General features: G+C 37.4%; 1 protein-coding gene across 10 annotated transcripts in view; it reads left to right on the top strand.

Moving 5' to 3' along the window:
* LOC131434480 (prominin-like protein) overlaps positions 1-22,688 on the top strand; it is a 157,613-nt gene that overhangs the window by 66,222 nt on the left and 68,703 nt on the right. The window contains exon 1 of one of the 10 annotated variants that reach the window (XM_058601222.1): positions 19,385-19,563. The exons of the other annotated variants lie outside the window; for them this stretch is intronic. The gene's annotated coding sequence lies outside the window, so the exon portion shown is untranslated. Of the gene's footprint in view, positions 1-19,384; positions 19,564-22,688 lie in introns of those variants that run through there. 10 annotated transcript variants of the gene reach the window in all.

The raw sequence follows: 22,688 nt of genomic DNA, 5'->3' as shown, positions 1-22,688 counted from the left end.
ACGTACCTCCTTTCAAAAATTCATAAAAAACAGCATAGCTTGAAAAATTCTTCTTAAAGAACGCATAACTTTAAAAATTTGCATAGAAAAAAACACTAAACTAAAAATTAATTTTAAAAATTCATGAAATATTGCGATCTGGTGCTGTCTTGAGCTTTTTTTTAAATATAGACTTTTATACTTTAGATGTTTAAAATCGTATTTTAGAAGCCAAATGTTTTAGAAATTTCTGAAACGTCGAGATCTAGTGCTGCCTAAAAAAATGCCCCAAAGAGTCGCATAACTTTTAAAACTCGCATGAAAAATTGGCACAGCATTGAAAATTTGTATAATAAACTGTTTTAATCGATTTAAAGGTGTAATGAAGTCCGACTTCAAGACTTTATTTGCATAATACTACCACATTGAACACTACGTGTGAATTTAAGTTAATGAAAATCGATATATGAGAAGATGAAATCCGGAATTTCCGGTAACGAAAACCAGAATTACGGATCATTAAACCATCAGAAAATATGAACTGTAAACTGTAACAGTCTTAAGCCCCAAAGAATTTTCAATATTTTTTGTACCTTCGATTTAAATGGCGGTTGAAAATAAATGACGTGTCCAGTATAGCTTACAACAGTTCGTATGACCAGCATGGCCTACGAATTGGGACAGTTTCGAGCACAACTTTTACGATTTTCTATTTGCACCTTTTTGGTGCATATCACCCTGTCGTTCTGAAACCAGAACCGATTCTAAATGAAATTCAGGATCTTTGTATAGGATGTGAGACATTTCATTTGAATCTAATTTTTTTCGAAAATTGAGTGATAGTATTTGTTACACACACCGACGTTTACTCAGTTCCTCCTACTGAATCGATTGGTGTATGACATTCGGCCCTTCGGGACTCGGTTGAAAAGTCGGTTTTCACAGTGATTGTATAACTTTTCTATATGAGAATGGCATTACTGTGCAAATTCGCATAAAAAAAGACCGCATTATTTTGAAAATTCGTTTAAAAAACGTATAAAAATTGCCTAGACTCAAGAGTACACAAAATCAATGTATTCTCATTTTTTATGCGAATCTTTGAAGTTATGGGGTTTGTATGCGATTCTTCTCTATGTCGTATGTATCTCCCGCCAAACAAAAAATTTGTAAGTTATTGGCGTTACAGAGCGTTACGAAGCGTTACTTTTTTGTAAGTTAAAGGCGTTACGAAGCGTTACATGCGTTATTTTTTATGAATCACAGGCATAACGAAGCGTTACATGCGTTTCTTTTTCAGTAAGTTATTGGCGTTATAGAACGTTACGAAGCGTTACTTTTTTGTAAGTTAAAAGCGTTACGAAGCGTTACATGCATTACTTTTTGTATGTTATAAGCGTTACATGCGTTACTTTTTATGAATCATTACATGCGTTACTTTTTATGAATCATAGGCGTTACGAAGCGTTCCATGCGTTACTTTTAGTAAGTTATTGGCGTTACAGAGCGTTACGAAGCGTTACTTTTTTGTAAGTTAAAGGCGTTACGAAGCGTTAGATGCGTTACTTTTTATAAGTTAAAAGCGTTACATGCGTTGCTTTTTATGAATCATAGGCGTTACGAAGCGTTACATGCGTTACTTTTTTAGTAGTATAAAGGCGTTACAGAGCGTTACGAAGCGTTACTTTGTTGCAAATTAAAGGCGTTGCGAAGCGTTACATCCGTTTTTTGTAATTTATAGGCGTTACGGAGAGTTACTTTTAGGTAAGTCATAGGCGTTACTTTTTATAAGTAATAGAGGTTTCGAAGTGTTACGTGCGTTACTATTTTTTTAAGTTATAGGCGTTTCAAATAATATGCGCTAGTTTTTAGTGAGTTTCAGGTTTTACAAGCCGTTACATCCGTTACTCTTTTGTAAGTTTTGTGTGTTACGAAGCGTTATACATGTTAAGTTATAGGTGTATATGAATCCTAAACCGGAATTCTGTAGCCTACATTCAGTTGTAGAATCCAGGTCCAGAGTTCAGTTCTAGGATTCAGGTTCAGATTACTGGGCTCGAATTCAGTTTTGATAGTCAGTTCCACAACATAGGTTGAGTAATCAGCTCAACAATCCAGAATACAATTCTAGATCTGCTGCAGAATGCAGTTCCTGAGTTCAGGTTTCGAATTCAGTTCCAGAACCTAGTATCAACATTGAGAATTCTAATCTCAAATTTTGTTCTAGCATTCGGCTTTAAAATTTTGTCTCAGAAATCGAGGTCCAGAATTCAGATTCTTTAACATAAAAAAACTGAACCAACCGAATTTTAGAACTTGAGCCTGGATTTCAAAACCGAAATCTAGAAGTGGTCAGGATCTGGATTCTAGACCTGGACTCTGGAACTAATGTTCAGAAATAAATTCTGGACTTGGATCTGAATTTTGAAACTTAATTCTGGAACTGAAGTTTTGGATCCGAATTTGAAAACTGTATCCTGAACCGTAAATCTGAGCTTACATTCAGCTCTAGAATCCAGGTTCAGAATTCAGTTCCGAACTAGAATCCTGGTCTCGAATTCAGTTCCGACATTCATTTCCACAACACAGATTCAGTCATTAGTTATACAATTCAGAGTTCAGCTTCAGAAACTAGCATCAAATTTGTGTTCCCAAATTCAGTTCCAGCTTTCTGCTCCAAAATTTGGTTCCAGAAATCCAGGTCCAGAATTCAGATTCTTTAGCATCAAAAAAACTGAACCATCCACTTTATTCGCATTCACGTCATCCGGTTATGTCTGTGACATTACCCACCCATAATTTTTTTTACTGATTGGATTCGAATTATTTGAATTAGTTTGCTTCGACCCTAGGAAGCTTTATCATAGTAAAATTAGTGGGAAATTTCAAATCGAATGAACCGAATTTCATCTCATTATCTGATGCAATTAATTGATCAGATATAGCAGAACCTTCTCTGACCAATGGTTTTAGTACTTGTGGTGAATGATGGAACCGAGATGATAATGGGAACTTTGTCCGTTCTTCAGATAATGGCTTCCAACGAAATAACTAATCTAACAAGAAATCTAACCTGAAACGATCGTTAAGAAAAATGATTCTGGTGCCAAGATGCCTTTCAAGGGACACTATCTGGCAAGAGATTTGTAGGGCAAGCGAATATGGTAATGGGATTTGCTCATACAAAAAATAGAATTTTCATTTATTGTTTCAATCGATAGATCCGTGTATGTTTATATGAAGCTAAGTATTGAATTTGACCGGTAGCTCGGCCACCAATGGAAATCGATCTTCAACGTCAACTTCTTTTGCGGAGTAGCCTCGATAGCCGTAAACAGGTAAGCCGTTTGGCATCCGGCGGAATTATTTCAACCAAGAATTGATTCACCGGTTTCCTGTTCGATGTCGTAAAAGGCCACTAAAACGGGAGCTCACAAGTCAAAGTTTATTTTCGTGCCGATGACTGAATGACTGTAGGAGCCTAAAAACGAAGCATTTGTGGGATGGGTCCCTTTCGCAGCTCAAAACTCCGTGTCACTGTTAGATTGACTAATTGAAGGCATGATTTCGTCATTCTTCATATTATATGAATTCCAGTGGAGCTAAAGCCATAACTGGTAAATTCAGCCGTTTTGAAACAAACGCGAATGATACTGCACGACCGTCTCCCCTAGAGCAGCAGACGAGTCTCGGATCGAGTGACTGGGAATGAAAATATATGTGGGCAATAATGAAATAACGACTAAATGGATATTACACTACTAATGATGTCAATATGAATTTCAACTGCAATGCCGAAGTCTGTCTGTCGAATACTGTTGGATAATGAATAGCCAACCGAGCTGATCTATTGTCATGCGATTATAATAAACAAATTGCAAAATATGTTTGAATGTCTGTAGCAATTAGGAGTTATTGGATTCAGTTTTATTGAATACTAGCTTAACCCGAAGCACCCGTTGAAATTAAATAAAGAAGTTTTTTTTCAAAATTATTGAAGGTTTCACCATTCTCAAAAAGGTTTCAACAAACTGCCTAATCGCATGTTTATTCACGTATTGAAGAAGAAAGTGACATTGAACTTTATTGATTGCTACTGAAATTTAGACTTTTATCCTGTAAGTCCTGAACCGGAAGTGTTATTCGGATAAAATTCTATAGGCTTCAATGGGGATTGGTAGACATTTCATTTGAATCTAAGCTTGTGAAAGTAGGTCCAGCGGTCTCCGAGAAAATCGTGTGCACTTTTATGAAAATTTTTTTTTGTACACTTCAACCCGTTACTACCACCTACCGGAAGTTCGATCTGGATAAAATTCAATGGCAGGAACAAGGATTAAGAGACATGGCAGTTAAAGCTCCGGTGTACCTCAAGGCAGTCATCTCGGATCATTGATATTTTTACTTTATTTGAACGATCTAAATTTTTCGCTTAAGTGCCTAAAACTATCATTCGCCGTCGATTTTTAACTGTTTCAGCTCATCAGAGATTCCGAAGATACTGTATTCTTGCAGAAAGAGTTGGATAATTTTACTATGTGGTGTGACGTGAATAGGATGGTATTGAACGCAGCCAAATGCGTAATGTATTGTAAGGAATACATTATCTCAAAAACTTCTAAAATGCTTGGATTCGTATTTCACATAACTAAGCACTTCACTGATATATACTGTTTAAAAGCGCTGTATTGTACTGTATTGTACGACCGCAACTAGGTTAAAACCGGGTATAAATAAACGATATGATAATAATAATAATACTTTGGTCCGATCTACTCTCGAGTACGCTGCCGTTGATTGGGCACCGTACTATCACAACGGCATCCGTCGCCTTTTCAATCGCTGTTCTGATGTTTTCGATTTCCACTTGTCGCGTATTACTGCAAGAAAAAAACGTTTACTGAATACTTTCTCTAGCTAGCTATAATTCTATATACGATCTGAGAGATAGGCACAGTTATGGTTTTCATGTTACTTTATCTATATTTTTAAAAATTTGTTATGTTGAAATAAAGATTAGCGATAGTTGTATTTTTAAGCGAAAAATGAATCTGTGGGATATTTGTAATCTGTTAATACAAAAGACGAGAAGGTTTTAAGCCTGTTGGAGAAATAGGTTTTAAGAATCTCAACTCCAGTGGGTTTTTTCCCGACTCCAAAACAAATAAACAAATAAACCTTTCATTTGAATCGAAGTTTGTGAAAATCGATTCAGCCATCTCCGAGAAAATCGATTGCATATTTTTATTACATAGACACACTCGGCTGGGACTCTTCTCAAAAGACGGTTTTCACTGTGATTGCAAAGCCTTTCTATAGGAGAAAAACAGAATGAAATTATTTCGTCATTATCGTTTGCTTTCAGACTTCTGGTCAGGTCTACTTTCAGACTTCTACCGCAGTGAGTAGATATCTGGTGATATTGACATATGCCTTGTTGATTGTCGTAGGAGAGAAGCGATTGACGAGGGTTACATGTCTCGTGACCGAAGACCACGTAAGAAGAAATAGGTTTTCTCAAGCGCATACGAAAAAACATGCGTGCACCGTTCCGGATATCGGGAAATACAAAAAATAGTTTAAGTACACAATTTTCCAACTTTTAAATTTTAAATTATGGAGATTTTGGCTTAGTGGTCCGTCGCCTTTTGAAGCTACATTCTTACTCCATATGCAGAGTTGGAAATCGAGTCCGGGTAGTCCATGTCTCGATTTTGATTTTTCTATTTTGAAATCTGGAATTGAATGTCATTATAGATTTTTGCCTCGCTCGAGAATTGTAATGTCTCGAATTTTCGAATAGCAAATTTGTTCAGCGCAACCCAACATTATCTTTTCAACCCCGAAAACGAAGGCTGCCGAACTCCGTCGAAACTTTTAATGAATCATACAGTTCAAGAACTCCCAGTGGATCAGTTTTATAGTGGATATAAGAAACATCATCTCTCATTTGAAATGCTACCAACTTGAGTCTTGGTTTGAGTAGCTTCCTTTCTCTTCTGTATCCAAGTATGATGGCAGCATCCAGTGTGGTTTGAGAGAAGAAAAAGCAAAAAAAGAAAAAAAAACGTTGATGATGTTTTGTGTGTTGTATATAATTACACATACCAAGCGCCTAACACTGCTGGCTGACCTACTTAGAGAGAAGCGGCAAGATTCGTTTCTTCCACTCAATGCTAGCCATCCGACTAGCAGTTTCCCACTTCTTACAAATGCCCTCCGTGCATCGTTAATGGTGAGAGTCGCGGAAAGCCATTAACTCTTTTTCCAAGGATTCGTCCAGTTTGTGGTGAGTTTTTGTTTGGTTTCGATATTTGCGTTGTAGGTTACGTTACACTCAGTACAATAAAAAAAATTGTAAAATGAATTTTGCATGCAGATTAAACACTGGAACTTTTCAGCATAGTAGACCATTTTAATCAAGTCTACCAAAAGTAAATATGTTTCAATTCGTCTCTTTCACCTTCACGTTTTCTTCGGATGGAATTGGCTCCGACCGCCCAAAGCATAGACAGACAGACCCTTCACCAGGAAACTTTCTCACCCGTATCTTCGAGCATCCGTTTTGAGTCCAATCATCATCATTACACAACTGACTATTGCTATGATGACGGTGGGTGCCTGGCTTATGCACATTTTATCTCCACGACTGGGGGCCCCCTTAGGAAATTTGGATTGGTTCTGCTTTCGAATCTACTAAGTGTGGGATTAGTCACTGCCGCCACCACTGCCGTCCGAAACGCTCCCGTCGAAAATCGGTGCAAAATAAAATTCGATCTGTTTTTTTTCTCTCTGTTACCCTTTTTATGCTTTGCCCCGGAGTAAAAGTTGAAGAATACCGACTCATGACTCGGGGCATTTCGAAACGAAAAGAAAATACACTTAATTCTGTTTTTTTTTCACACGAAATTCTACCCTTTTTTTTATTTGAAAGTTTTCAATTTTAACGCCAAACTACTCGAATTCTGTGCGACAATCTGAAGAATGCAAATTTTTTTTACTCGTTTCGGAATCAGTGCAAAAATAAGATTCAGGTGTACTTGGGGCGTGTGGAGCTCGTCACGATTGGTTGTAATTTGATCATTTATATAACAAATCATTGTTTCGCTTCGGTTCACCGGAGGGAGCTAACGAACCCTGCTGAATTGCAGGTGGGAAGCGTTAAGAATTCAATTAAAACTACGTCATCCGTCACATGCAGACACTGCATCATAGGTAGAAGATGTCGGAAATATTTTTGATTGTTTACACATCTTTTTTGTCAGGGGAGATGTGGAACAAATGAGCACCGTAAAACTGTCAGCGGGTTTAATTTTACCTATTTCAATCTTGTTATCGCAGTTGAAATCAGTTTAAAATAATTTGTGTAACAAATGAAATGAAATTTTGAAACTTAAGCGTTTGAAAATGAAATTTTCTGTAAGGCTGAATGTAGTTTTAATGTTAGAATAATTATGTTGATCAGTGTTTCACTTTTAAGGTTTTCTCCGAGAAAGACTTTAACAAGTACCGAGTTTCAGTTTGTCACTAGCCTTATAAAAAAGATAATCTCCAGAGTCAAAAGTTAAAGCCTTATTGTATTGTAATGAACGGCTTTTCTCAGTCTAAAAAGTGAGACAGACAATTTGTTATATGGTTTTAGAAAATTTAATGCCGCTGATACAAAATCCGTTTAAATATTTTGACAAATCCGACTACAACAAACTTCTTAACGTTTGGAACAAACGAAAGTGACAAAAATGACAAGACTAAGTGAGTTCCCCTAGTGCATTTTCTATTGTAAAAACATGTCTAGGCTACCGAAAACGACCGAAACATCGGGCCAATATATCTAAAATAAACTTCACTCTCGTAGTTTTTCTTTGAAAAAGGCCTTCAGAAATGGCCGAAACGCCGGGAAACTTTAAAAACAAATCGTCTGTCACACTCTTTAGACTGAGAAAAGCCGTTCGTCACAATAGAACAATCCATAAGCAGTTGTTAAAGGACTTATACGTTGAAGTCTTATATCAAGTTAGTACAATGCGAAGTTTAAAGTGGAAAGGTTAAAGGAAGTAGAAAAACGAAAATCGATTGTGATCAAGTGCTGCACTAAAAAACGATTATCGCTGAAAAAAATTCGCAAAAAAGTTGTTGTTAGTGTCGGTTTGGTCCGAATTGCCAACAAACAATTTAGTATGTATAGTGTATTGAAGGAATTACCAGACCAGGTCGTACAAAAAAGACGAAATTTGCACCAAGAAAGTGGAAATGTCTGCAACGCTCCCAAATTCTGGTGGAAAGGCTCGAAATCTACAGGGTCCGGCACTCGAAGTGTAACCAACTTCAGACCTTCGAGTCTGGCGTCAAGGTAAATGCGACATATTATCGGGAAAGTATTCTGGAGGTTGCTTTGAAGCCGTGGGCAGACAAACATTTCGGTGGCAGCCCATGGACGTTTCAGCAGGACTCGGCACTGTCTCACAAAGCTCGAGTGAACCAAGAATGGCTGAAAAACAACGTTCCGAACTTCATCACGTCCACACAATGGCTCTCGAATTCACCAGATGCGAATCCAATGGATTATTCTCTTTGGGCCATTTTGGAGAGCAAACTCCGAACTAAAAGATACACCAGTCTCGAGGCGCTGAAAAAAGTTATTGTCCGCGAGTGGGCCAAAATACACCTGCAAGTCACATTCGGGCAGCTTGCGATTCGTTTTTTGACCGTCTCAAGGCCATAGTCAAGGCAAAAGGTGGTCATATCGAGCAAAAGTGAATTGATTCTGAATTTTGTATTATTTTTACACATTTTGTACTTTGAATTAAGTAAAAGTAATTTTCCAAACTGAATTTATGGCCTTTTTAATTGGTTACACTTCGAGTGCGGACCCTGTATACTAGAACATATATTATCTAAAAAAGCTCATATAAAGATTTATGATGGATGACGAAAAGAATATGTTATATTTGAATACAAAAACTTCCGAGGGTACATTGTGCCACGGATTTTTTTATGTATATAAATTGTGTGAAAATTTTGGGAAAAAAGTGAAGGTTTTGCAAGCGATTTGCCAATAAGGTACAAAATTATCTCTTAATGCTTTTCTCTATAGAAAGGTTATCCGGCTTTTGAAGTGATCACAAAGGGTTTCCGAATGTGTTATGTACCATTCGACTAAGTACCTTCCAAAGATTTTTTACCGCTTGATACCGTTGAGCCATTGATCAAGTTCGAGGACCAAATGAATATCAATTCTGGTTCCAGGGATGTAATCCTACAAGTGACATAAACGACAGAACTCCATTTTTTTCTTACCGCTCAATTTTCTCGGAGATGGCTGAACCGATTTCGACAAGCTTAGTCTCATTTGAAAGCTACTATTGCATTGTGAATCCAATTCGAAGATCAAATTACTGCCACTTCTGGTTCCAGAGATACAATGGTAGTAAGGTAACGTAATCGACAAAACGCGATGTTATTTTAACGCTCGATTTTCTCAGAGATGACTGAACCGATTTTAACAAACTACTATTGCATTGTGGATCAAATTCAAAAATCCACTTCTGGCTCCGGAAATGTAATTGTATAAGTGACATAAACGACATATTTCTCTTGGTTCCGCGATGTTATTTTAACGCTCGCTTTTCTCAGTCAGTTTTACACTCAAAGGCTCGTTTGAAAGCTATTATTGAATTGTGGATCAAGTTCAAAGATCAAAAGGCTGTGATTAGCCGGTTCCGGAGATATGATGATATAAGAGACGTAACCGACAAAACTTTTTGTTCACCGCTCAATTTTCTCAGAGATAGCCGAGGCTCCTGTTTTAACAAGCTTTCTTTAAATGACCTTTAAAGGATTCACCCGACCGAGGTCGAAAAAAGTGAAGGTTTGGTTAGCGATTTGTCAATGAGGTACGACATTGTCTCTCTTGCTTCGTTCTGTTCAGGGAGGATTTGGTATCTTACCATAAACTTGAAAATTCGCATAAAAACCGCGTAACTTTGAAAGTCTGGGTAGAATAAGTCGTGCTAGAAACCGCATAAAGAAAGACCTCAGTGTAAACTGCCCATACTCGCATATCAGTCCCATATGAAAAATCGACATATTGTAAGAAATATGATTGAAATTTTCTTTTCAATTTTTTCGATATTTTGTGCTAGTGCATATTGAACGTTAATGACACCTCAATGCAATTGGCACTGTACGGGACTGATGTGTGGGGGAGCGGGTCATTTCGCCGAAAGCCATTTTGCCGAAAGTCGTTTCGCCGAAAGGGTCATGTGTCTTGTATGCTATGTCTCCTGTATAACTGATGTGCCGCAGCCACATAACCGATGCCAAGGCGAGGCGACGCCAGCTGAGTCGGTCGACGACCCACTGTCGGAAGCGGCGGCCTCTTGCATTCAAACCTGAAACCGCCTAGATTGCCCGGTCTACTCAAAGCTATTTTTTTTTGCTTTATTTAGGTCCGAACGAACGGTAGCGAGGTCGGACAGCATATGAACCAAAACGATGTGGCGTAGTCGCAATAGATTTTTTTTCATTTTCGCTTAATAAACGGAAAATATCAGATACTTTTGCGTGGTAGAAACAAACATACAATTGCTTTGATGTTTAGTAGCTAATATTCAACAAATTTTCTTGGGAACTCCGTTTTGAGATCCATGAATCATTCTTTATTTAAGAGTACAAGAGTTAATCTTTATTCAAGAAGTAAAATTGTAGATCAACAAAACGGGCGTAAACGCTATCATTTTCCATTTGTATTTTAAATCAATTCCAATTACGATTTTAAGACGATTTCAGTATTCGGCAAAATGACCCTTTCGGCGAAACGGCTTTCGGCGAAATGACCCTGATCCATGTGTGGGTACTTTTCATATAGGACATACAAGAGTTGATATTTTGTTCATATTTTTCTGGATCATTATTGCAGTTTCTAAAAATATTGCAGTTTCTAAAAAATTTTCAGTGACAGACCTCATTTGTCAAGCTAAATCAAAAATGTCGAAAATCCCTTTAGGACAGATATGCGAGTATGGACAGTAAAGGTCCGTATAAAATTTATTATTGATATGTTCGAAATTCAATTGAAAAACGGTCATCAATTTTGGTGGTCACTGTTCACTGGACAAATATTGTTGGCTCTAGACGCTGAAGTGTGCACTCTATTCGACATCATTGTTTACTATTATGCCCCAAAGTTTACGATTATGCCTGAAAACGCTGGCCACTCTTTTGCTGGACGCTATAGTTGATTTAGATATTTTCAGCGATTTGTGGGAAATATTTCGAAAAAAAATGTTTTTCCTTCGTTTCTCTTGCTTCGATAAACATCTTCCAACAGCCAGTTCGGTTTTACATCTCATCCAAGTCAGTCGATAAAACAAAACCGCTTACGTTCGGGACAGAAGAAACCAAGTACAGTATTGTGTAGTGAACAATAGAACGACCTCGACATGAGTGAACCAAACGAAAAAAAGTTACCGCCGACACGAAAGAATACAATTGTTGTTGACTTCAGGCAGTGCTAAATTCGACCTTCGATACAAGAACTTGAAGGTTTGCTTAAGTAGCAAATGCATCTTGACATTAAACGTGTGCATTTACTTCAATGCAATAAGACGAATAATGTTGCTTACATCCAGTTCTATAAAGAGTTGGATGCAATTCAATTCGCAAAAGACAATAACAATGTGCACTATGTGGAGCACGAGAACATTTAGTACAACATTCCAGTATATATGGAAGATAGTGCCGTAGAAGTGCGTGTGCGTGATCTTCCCTCAAGCGTCATCGATCCTTATATTCGCAAAACTATGTCCCAATACGGAGAGATTCTCTCTATCGAAAAAGAAAAGTAGAAGAACTTTTTCCCCGGTATTCTAAAATACGTAAATACAAGAATCCCGTGCCAATCACTTGTTACCTATGACAATCAGATGGCCACATGTCAATATTGCCAAAAAGCTGTTCACTACGGTAAGCCATGTGATAAACTGGACAAGGAGACAACTATACCAATCCTCGCAGGAGGGAAATGGAAGCTCCTCTCCCCCTAGAAAAAGGGTGACAACGAGATCCAACTAAAAAAAATTATTTAAAAAATCGGCTCAATCGGCCACTTAAAGCTTGTACGCAAATAGGCCTGAGTAAAAAATATCTTCCAACAGCCGACAAGTTAATAGAAATAAATAAGGTAACATTCCTACCGAACAAGAAGCGACCGAATTTTTACGTGTCATGATTGAAATGATTTCTGATTATTCCATCCACTACGAATTATTTCGAACCATCGAAGGATCATTGTTACGTACCGAAATAATTCGTTTTAAACGAATAGAGAAGCTTGACTGATCTGAATATGAGACTTGGAACAAGTCATTTGCGAACAAATACTACTTGGACACAAGAGGAAGGAATATTATGCCTCACTCGTCTCAAAGTTCAAGCAAGACACCGTCCGATTATTGTCTGATAAATGTGGAAAAATGGTTGAAAATTTAAGTAGGATTTGCATCTGTTCTGTTCCAGATCGTGTAGCAATGCTTGAAATATTTCACTCGTCGTTTGCAGGTTAATTTTTGCCAAGGTCTTTCTCGTTCAGGGGTTAGCCTAATTTTGTTCTTAGGGTACATAATCGTTTTACTGTTCTCCATAGAAAGTTAATATAATTGTTGAAAAACCCGACTTTTGATCGGATCTCCGGAGACCCCTAGTTTATTTGTTTATTTGTTTGCTTGTTCCATCTGACAATAAAAGTCTTAATGAATATAAAGTTAAGTTATAAAATCGAGGATTGCGACACTTTCTGAACAAACTTGTGCGATGATTCACCAAAATCGAATAAATTTTCAACTAGGGAGAAAGTTCGAACACACGCTGCAATAGGTTCGTTGGCTCCAAACGATGTCCGATGGAATCTTCGTTGTAGCAAACCTGTTGATCGTAGAGTTCGTTGTGAAACCCGGAAGTCGATGAGAGACAGGATTTTTGGAGAGTCGATTTCGCCGTTGATAATCTTCGCCACAAACGCAGCTTGTTGAATCTTCCTTCGTCGTTCCAGAGTGTCAAGACCTAACAGGCGACATCGATCAGGGTACGGTGGCAGATCCAAGGGATTTCGCCAGGGAAGGTCTCTTAGCGCAAGCCGAATAAATCTTTTCTGAACACGCTCAATCCGCAAGTTCCAAACGAGTTGATATGGACTCCATACCAAACTGGCATTTTCCAGCAATGGTCGCACTAAGGAACAGTATAACGCCTTCAAACAATGTGGATCCTTAAAATCTCTGCTGATTTTAGCTACGAATCCGAGTTGTTTCGTTGCCTTAGATATTAAAGCAGAACGATGCTGATTAAATGTGAGTTTTGCATCCAATAGTGTTGTATACCATTCGACTCAGCTCGACGAGATCGGAAAATGGCCGTGTTTGTGCACTAGGGTTGGACAAAATATTGTTTTCAGCTCCACTAAACTTTTCGTGTTCCTTTTGGGTCCCATAAGCAAGGATGCAAACTGCCTCCCCTTCTTTATTACTGTAGTCTGTTAACCCACATTTACATTTTCTATTATTCGTACTGTACCACGCTACTGCATCCAAACTAAAATTCTATTACAGTAGGCATGCGAAGCAGTATCGCGTTAAAAACTACCGCCGAAATCACCGCCGCTTGAGGTAGGTAGAAATTCTATCTTTCTAAATTTTACTGTCTCCTTGTTCGCGCTACTGTAGCACAAAAAATGTAGCTCGCTACGGTAGAAAAATATACTTTGCCGGTGTAGAAAAAAGTACATTAGTGCGATAGAAAAATGTACTTTACCGCGGTAGTTAACAGTGGTATCGAAGAACAGTAAGCGCAGCACATTGCCTATGTTTTTCCGCTATTTTAAAGATGATTTTCGCTTATTCAGAATGTTTATAAAGTAGTATTGCTAATACCATTTATTTAACCCCGGTTCTAAGCTTTTGATCGTTGCCAGGAGGTATTAATGGTTGGTTTTGCCAGAGGGTATTAATGAATTATTTTTTTCGAACAAAAAATGTTTTGAAGTAAAATTATTAAGTTGCAGAATTATTTATGTATTTCAAATAAAGAAATTATGTAATCGCTGTGAGAATCAACTTTTGAATAGAGGCTCGTAGGGCCGAGAGTTTGAATCAGTTCACTTAGTTCGCACGGTGACTGTGTGATTAGTTCAATAAATTATTCATGTTTTCTGAACTTGTTAATTGATAGACAAGTAAACTCAATTCGACTTTACTGGTTCCGGAAAGTAGTGGGCGAAAGATATTTTTGAAATGGTTTGATCGATTCTCACTAACTTCGTATAAAATTGAAAGACTAGTTCCGAAATGACATATTTATACGTGTAAAATAATTCAAACCGTGATATGAACAAAATAATAAAATCAATTAGTATTTCGATCGAAAAGAATGAAAAACTCACTCGGAATGGAAATACTCGAAACTCTGCCTGTTAGAAGGTTTTTTTTTATTTTAAGAACAAATTAACGGATTAATGAGTGCGGTTCACAATAAAATATAATCAATAATTAAACACAGTACTAAAGAAACAGATTAGAATAGTAACTTAAACTGCCATAGTTAGATTCATTATACTCTATTTGTACAACCGTCAATCAGATGTATTAAAAAAAAGTTTTGTACTGTGTTATAACATGCAGATCATCCAAATTTATTTCCATTGGTATGATCGCTGACTTGCTATCCTCGTCAGCTGATTGTTCATTTATATTATTTCTCCAAAGGTTTCGTATTAGAATGAGAAAAGTTGGTGCTTCGCATATCGCGTTTTCTCTGACAGCAACCTAAGGACCACCGGAAAAGTGTTGACTTATGACCAATACCGTTTTTTACACTTTTCAATCTGTTACGCACTAAACACCGAATTGAGTCAAAATCGGTTATATCAATCGAAAGCTTCCCAAGAAACAAATGCACCTAGTGTTATAAAATATCTAGTATATTTACATGCCTAGAGCCACTTAAGTAAACTCGAAGAAAATTAAATCTCTGATACACAAATAATTCCAACTGCACTGACTCTGTCAAACGGAAACCTTTATGATAATTGTTAGGTTAGGTTAGGTAGAACTAACACCCACGATATATCACTAATATGAAAAAAATCGTTAAAATATTGCTGACTTTCTAACAGCTCAACAATAAGATCAGTAAAAAGTATCATTTACCGATCGATCGGTAGAGCTGAACTGAGACTCATTTCTTCATAATTTTATACTGATTTATTTATCGCTCCATACTGAAATTTGAGGACATTTACATACAAATTGTAAATACACGAGATTGGTAAGCTATAGAGCATTAGTGCTATTTTAGTCGGTTTGGATTAAAACCTGGTAAAATATCATCTTTGGTCCCACAAAATCAATTTATTTAAGTGTGCTCGAAAAAACATTAGGCTTACTACCCAAAACATGAAAAATATTCAGATATCGGAGACTATATCTATCTGAAATCGTTATTAGCTTTTCAATTTCAGTAAATTATGTAATTATCCGAAATTTAATTTGCACATATATGCCGTAATCTGATTTTTCAGAGCCGAAACAAAGATATTTCATCCGATTTTATCATAATTTGTTGATTGGTAGTCGCGTAATCCTGAAAATGACGTGGTAGCTCCACAAATGAAATGATTACTAATACAATAACCCTATGTAAGATGAATGCATTTCAATAGCCATAAATTTTAATTTTTTATTAGTCTGTATTATTCTAAACACAAAATATAGTCAACACAAAAATTTTACAAGATAGGCTCATGCAAATGCAATTCTTCACGTAAAAACAGGTCTTGATACCAAATAACAAATTGCATCGTTCAAAAAGATTAAAGAATAATATCAACGAATTCCTAGTTCAATAAAATATAATCAGTTGTTCAAATAGATCAATAGTTTGTCCTTACGCAAAAATAATACTTATGCATGTGAAAGATTAATTTAATCAACCTTTCAAAACACACCTTCTGAACAAACACCGTAAAGTACAGCGGTAGAATACATTTTCGTCCGCAGCTGTAAAGTACTTTTTCATCCGCAGTAGAGTACATTTTTGTCCGCAGTAGAATACTTTTTTTTCGTTGCCGGTTAGGAAGCTACAGTACATTTTTGAAATCTACGGGAGTTTTCAAGAAACGGTAGAATGAATTAGAGCAAAATTTGTTTCTACCTGTACCGTTATGATCGTCGCTGGTACTCTCTCTGCGGTAAATGTACCATCAAGCAGTTGTAGCAGGCTGTAGAATTTTGAATGTGTAGAATGTACAAGGATAAATGTATTCTACCGCTACCGTTTGCATCCCTGCCCATAAGCACAATACAAAATTTCCGCTTGTTTTGAGAAACCATATTTTTGCGCCCGATGTTTAAAGTTTGTATGAGATTTAGTATCAAGAAATTCAATTTTTACAAAAAAAAACGTGATTAATCCACCTAGCAGTGAGATGATACCTTTTTTATCAATCCATATGTGTTTTTTTGCATGGATATTCTTAGGTGTTTTAGTTCTCATGACATTATTTTAATTATCGTCGTTTCAAACGGCAAATTGAGATTTTAATCACTCATTACCCTGTAATTTCGAATCTGCAAATCGTATCGAATTTCAATCTTAACGTGTGACATTCGATTGAACATTCCATGAGATTGTGAGATACTTCCAGAGCCGGTATTCAGGAACCAGCATAACCCAAAATGATTCGAATGGCCATAAATTAATACGCCAAACAATTTACATCTTCTATATCGGTATGAATTTTAAAAATTCATCATCTGTAATTCCAGAATCGGATAAAATTCACCAATTTTGTATGGGACCTTAAGTCCTTTAATTTGAATTTTTGTTTTTGAAGTTCGATTTGGCCTTTTTGAAAAAATGATTAAACTTTGAGAAACGATTCGAAGCTGGATCCGGAGTTCTAAGATCGGTGTAGCCAAAATCAGATAAATTCACCTGAGGAGTGTGTAGACATCTTTGAGAAATTGTAGTGCGAATTAAAATTTGGGGGTACATTCCGAATCCAAAAAAGAATACCGCTTAAACTGAAATAAATTTATTTGGTAGTCGACTATCCAAATTTGCCAACCCGATAAACCTGAACAATTTATGTCAAATGGACATTTTTATACTAATCACCCTGTATCTCCTAAACCAGAAATCGGATCTGAATAATTTTTATAGGATTTTAAGACCTCTCATTTGAATCATAGATGATTCTTAGATTTCATTTGAATCTTAGATCGGTTCAGCCATCTACGAGAAGAATGAATTGCATTATTTTAATTTCGTTTCACATGTCATCCTGTGGTTCCGAAATCAGAAGTCGGATCCAAATTTGGAAGTATACTACTTTTCATATGAATCTGAGTTTGTAGAAAACGGTTTAGCCATCTCCCAAAAAATTGAGTAAAATTATTTGTCACACACGCATTTGCTGATCTCGACGAACTGAGTCGTATGGTATATGTAAGTTATGTTCTTCCAGCTTTTGTCGGATATCATCTGGTTTATAAATGCCATATTCGAACGATTATGTTGCCAAAAACGAACCGTGCTTAAATCGGTCCAAGGCAAATTGTCATGAAAAAGGATGCTGTACACAGTTTTTTGGGCACTTAGAAACAATTGTATGTCACAGTATAAAAATCGTGTTTTCCGTTGCTCCCAAGCATTTCTTTGTCATAGAGTGCTCAAAACTTCTACTGCTGGAATAAGGGGAAAAGTCGTTTACACAAAAATTTTGATATCTCCGTTAAAAATGGACGGATTTTAACAAACTATGGCTTGTTGGATAGGTATTACCGTGCGGAATCTAAGTCTAAAAACATATTCTGTTTTCAAGGTCAATTGTGACAGATACTGTCAAAAAACTGAAAATTTTGACATAAAACTCCGTATAACTCAAAAAGTAAACATCCTATCTCAAAACCATTCAATAGCGTTTTGGGTGACGGGGAGACCTTTCATTTGCGACTAGTTTGATCAAAATCGGTCCAGCCATCTCTGAGATCTCGACCTCTTAGTTGACAACACACATACAGACACACACACACACACACACACACGGACATTTGCTCAGTTCGTCGAGCTGAATCGATTGGTATATGACATTCGGCCCTCCGGGCCTCGGAAAATTTTTCGAAAGTTTGAGCGAATTCAATACCTATTTTTTATATATATAAAAAAAAGGTAAAAAATCGGCTAGACATCAACCTTTGAACTCTAAAAAGCAGTGCGCAGTGTCATTTTTGTATGAAATTTATTGAGGAAGAGAAATTTCGAAGACTTCAAAACAATCCGAAATTTGTAAAAAAAGTTATTAAAGGAAAACCGACACAAGGTCCGAACCTTGGCTCGTTCCTTAATATATCTAGCACCACTGCTGCTAATGATGGTACTATGATTTTGCTTTCTTTTATTATGCTATAACGGTTGATCTGAGTTGTTTGATGTCTTTGTTGTATTATTATTTATTATTTGTATGTCAAACTTATGCAGATTTGTAAATTATATTCATGTGGATTCTCAAGTTCTGCGTGAAGTATCATTTGCATAAAAATAGTGGTGTAAAAAAATTTCGCGCGTTTTGATTTTGAAATTTTTCGTAACAACCATACAATTCCCAAATTCGTGTCAGAAATTATTTTAATGAAAAAAGTATGTTCTAATGACATTGTTTGCATGACTAGGCTACTAGGTAGATTAAGAAGAGGTTTTTAATTTTCGTTTCGTCTTCTTCTCATCAGTGTCTAGCAGTCTATGTTGAATTGTTAGGTCACCTAACGATTCAAAATGAACCGCAAAGTAGACTTAAAGTTTTTTTCTATTTGCAGAAATGTGCTTTCTGCATGTGAATAACCATCATTAACCATCTCAGCGTTTCTGATAAGGCATATCATACGCATTGTCTTGAACCTGATAATGTCAGGTGATGCTTACCCTTATAAAACAAAGAAAAACCCCGGCACCTGAGTCATCGTGTCTTGTATTACCGACTGAATAAGGCCTCATTTCAACGGGAAGATAATTTCAATAGATAAGTTCTATAAACAATCTCCGATTGTACCTGGTTGTAGAAAAGACCATCGTTCTTATTCTTTTTCTAGTTAACAACTTTCACTCTCTTCACCGGCTGCTATCTGATCTGGCTCAAGGCACTTCATCTCAAGGGTTTCTTCCTCCTGAAGGGACCTCCGGCGAAGGTTGTCGTTGTTCGTTGTTTACTGACAGTAGGTACTAACACAAACAGACAGGTTGTTTTATGAATTCCAGCAATTTTAAAAGACTTCGTCATCCACAAAGCAGGAGGTGTGATAACGAAATAAACCAACAACCACCAGACAAGGCAAGCTACGAAGACTTCACAGTTAGATAGTTAGATTTGAAGCAGCAATACGACAAAATCCGTAGTCCGTTGAGGAACACGGCAGAAACTGTTGTTCGACTTGTGTCCAGATAGAGTAATTCCTTAGCTTAGAGAAGTGTTAAAAACTGGATATTGTGAAAAATATGTGCGATCCTGAGATCCGTCAAGTCGTTCGTTTGGAACCGGTAACGAAAGAAAATTTGTCAAACTAGTAGGGATTTTATAACCGAACGAGACCTCAAGAGAAAAACAAAATAATTAGAATAAAGGGTCTTCAGCACGCAAAGCCCAAGGAAATTAGTTTGTTCAGTGGTTTTGCTACTCTCAATTATCCTTTTGTGTGTTCATTCGTTGTTCTATCTGTCGAGTTGTTTTCAATGCTTTTTACTCTTTCTTAACCAAAAACCATGACTCACCAGCTGGATTCCATTCGGAGTCAATTGAAGCTGCCAAAGGGAAAAGTCGTTTTTCAACGTTCGCGCAGTTCCCGTTTAGTGAAGTGCCGCCGCCGTCGCCGCACAGAAGATTGATGTCTTTACTTTCGGTGTACCGGTTGTTTAGAAAGAATCAAATTCAAATTAATTTTAACAATCCTGAGAGATAAGTTTGATTTCAAACTACAGTCTTTTTACTAGAGTATTTTCTTTCTCTCGTCATCGTGCTGCGGGATTGTGATTCAGATGAAAACTATGCCTCTAGAGCTGGACGGTGTTCTGAACAGTTCGACTAAATAAATGACCCCAGCTGCATCATGTAAAATGTTCGGTTTCGTGTAATGTTCCAACGCAAAGCTCCCGACTGGTTCCGATGCTGGGAGGCAGACATCGAAAGGGTTTTTTTTTTCAGATGTTGAAGTTAGGACCGAGTCGAAACATTTGTGTTCAATCACAACTCGGTGGGATTGTTTTGACATTTCAAGCAGACGGTGGATGTTTTTGTTGGTACTCAATTTTTCGAGTCCGTAGCAAAAATGCGAGATAGAAGCGGTTTCTTTTACTGATACCGTACAGAACCGTAGTGAGCGTTTCTGGCGCCCGAGGCGAACTCAAAAATATTCGCCATTTTTAACCAACACCATGAAAACGAACTGACATGATTTCATTATTCTGTAAGGTTATCTCAAGCAACATTTGTAATTTTATTAGATACATGTAGCAGTGTTGAGTGTTATATCATAAATCACCTCTTGAGACAGTAAACTCCACAAAAGCCTATTGAAAACCATTCAAAGATCATATTTCAGCCAAACGGACAATTCTTTGTAATGTTTATAAAGCAAAATGATGAATCAGCATAAACTGACGTTAAATCTATTTCGAAATAATTCAAAATTCAAGAAAATTTTACAACCTTTGCATTGCTTCCGTCTACATTTCCCAAGAGCCTCGATTGGGTACCGACGGTTTTGCGACCTCATAACTCTCCTTCCTGCACCAACGTTAGTTTTAGAATACTTTAACTCTCATGGTACGGGATAAGGCTGTCTTCATGATGATAACAGATCAACTTTGATCTATGATCTTTGCGATAACTTCAATATGACCATTTTGAATACGGGAGAAATGACACGGATTTCTGCACCACCAGCGAAACCAAGTGTACTGGATCTTTCCATTTTTCGATATCGCTACGGTTGGATTGCAAGTGGAAGGTAATCCCTGATCCCCACGGTAGCGATCATTTGCCGATCGTAATTTCAATCACCAGCGGATTGAGATCATTGGAGACAATCAATGTTTCGTATGAAATATTGATTGGAAATACTACGCAAATTCGATATCTGAGAAATTAGTTAACATAATAACTTCCTCCGGAGGAAGAGTATACGTTTCTGGCTGACTTGATTCTCGATACCGCGATACAATCTCAGACCAAACGTGTACCCGGCGCGAAAACTTACATCCATCCTCCCAACCCGTGGTGGGACAAAGAGTGCTCAGAACTGAAAGTAGAAAAAACTTCAGCTTTCATCGCGTTTAGAAAAAATGGAACACCAGATAACTATCGAAAATACGCGTCGTTAGATTTTAAAATGAAAAGCATGATTAAAGCTAAGAAACGCGGTTATTGGTGTCGGTTCGTAGAGGGATTGTCGAGAGAAACATCAATGAGCACTCTTTGGAATACGGCCCGACGAATGCGCAACCATAATACCACGAACGAAAGTGAGGAATATTCTCACCGCTGGATATTCGATTTCGCTAAAAGAGTATGTCCTGACTCTGTTCCGGAGCAGAAGATCACCCGCGTCACGTCATCAAACAGAAACGAAACACCATTTTCAATGGTAGAGTTCTCACTTGCGCTCCTGTCATGTAACAATAAGGCTTCGGGGCTAGACAGAATCAAATTCAACTTGTTGAAGAATCTGCCTGACACCGCCAAAAAGACGCTTGCTGAATTTATTCAACGAGTTCCTAGAGAGTAATATTGTCCCACACGACTGGGGACAAGTGAGAGTGATCGCCATTCAAAAACCAGGGAAACCAGCCTCCGATCACAATTCGTATAGGCCGATTGCTATGCTTTCCTGTATCCGAAAATTGTTCGAAAAAATGATTCTATTTCGCCTAGACAATTGGGCCGGGACTAATGGTTTGCTTTCAGATACACAATTTGGCTTCCGCAAGGGCAAAGGAAAGAACGATTGTCTTGCGTTGCTCTGAACAGAAATTCAACAGGCATTTGCTCGTAAAGAACAAATGGCATCAGTTTTCCTAGATACCAAGGGGGCTTTCGACTCAGTTTATATAAATATCCTGTCTGAGAAGTTGCATCAGCATGGTCTTTCGCCAGTTTTGAATAACTTTTTGTATAATCTATTGTCCGAGAAACACATGTATTTCGCGCATGGTAATTTGTCGACAATACGATTCAGTTATTTTACATGGGTCCTCAGGACTCATGCTTAAGCCCCCTTTTATACAATTTTTACGAAAACAACATTGATGAATGTATCAGCACATCTTGCACGCTAAGACAACTTGCCGACGACAGCGTTGTGTCTATTATAGGACCCAAAGCTGCCGATCTCCAAGGACCATTGCAAGATACACTCGACAACTTGTCGACATGGGCTCTTCAAATGGGTATCGAGTTCTCTACGGAGAAAACTGAGCTGGTCGTATTTTCAAGGAAGCGAGAACCAGCACAACTACAGCTTCAACTAAGGGGTGAAACCATAGCTCAGGTCTTCACATTCAAATATCTCGGGGTCTGGTTCGACTCCAAAGGCACCTGGGGATGTCATGTTAGGTATCTGAAACAGAAATGCCAGCAGAGAATCAACTTAACCTGAAAAGCAATAAAT

This window comes from Malaya genurostris, chromosome 3 (genome assembly GCF_030247185.1).
Source record: "Malaya genurostris strain Urasoe2022 chromosome 3, Malgen_1.1, whole genome shotgun sequence".
Classification (NCBI taxonomy): Eukaryota; Metazoa; Arthropoda; class Insecta; order Diptera; family Culicidae; genus Malaya; species Malaya genurostris.
The sequence above is the reverse complement of the archived record's forward strand: the minus strand, read 5'-3'. Positions and strand labels throughout refer to the sequence as shown.